Genomic DNA, 596 nt, shown 5'->3' on the forward strand with positions numbered 1-596 from the left:
TTTCACCACAATGACGGAACCACTTCCCAGGAAACACCACGACATAAAAGAAGCCATCGTTCGTGCCATATGGCGGTTCCTGCGAGATATCAACAAAGATTGGCGCGTTGACGGTGTGTGACACTTCACACGTGTGGCAGAGGAGGACAGAGTTGAGAGACGATTACTCGTACATTGAAGAAATGTAACAGGTGTTGTTCTACGCATAAAGTAAGTCACTAATTATAGCAACGTTGCCAGTACCTTTTTTTTATCTAGCCCATGTATTTTTTTTTTTTTTTTTTTGGTATAGCGAGAGCTTCCTCGTGGCCAAGCGGTTAGCATACTCACCTTTGACGTAGGAGCTCCGGGTTCGGGCTCCAGGAATCGAACCAGGGACCATTCGCACTAAGACTGAGGTTCTGTCACCGAATCACCATATCTCTAGCAACTTCACAGACAAATAGCATTATATGAAGATATGTATGTGCGGTCTGGATTTCAATATAATATAACTTCTCTTAGTTTACAATCGCTCCTAAGCTGGAGATGATGTATATTACTATTAAGGTAATTAAATATTTTCAATAAAAATTAATTTCAAAAAAGCTATGATA

Source organism: Thermobia domestica, chromosome 7 (genome assembly GCF_964235325.1).
Source record: "Thermobia domestica chromosome 7, izTheDome1.hap1.1, whole genome shotgun sequence".
NCBI classification, from domain to species: domain Eukaryota; kingdom Metazoa; phylum Arthropoda; class Insecta; order Zygentoma; family Lepismatidae; genus Thermobia; species Thermobia domestica.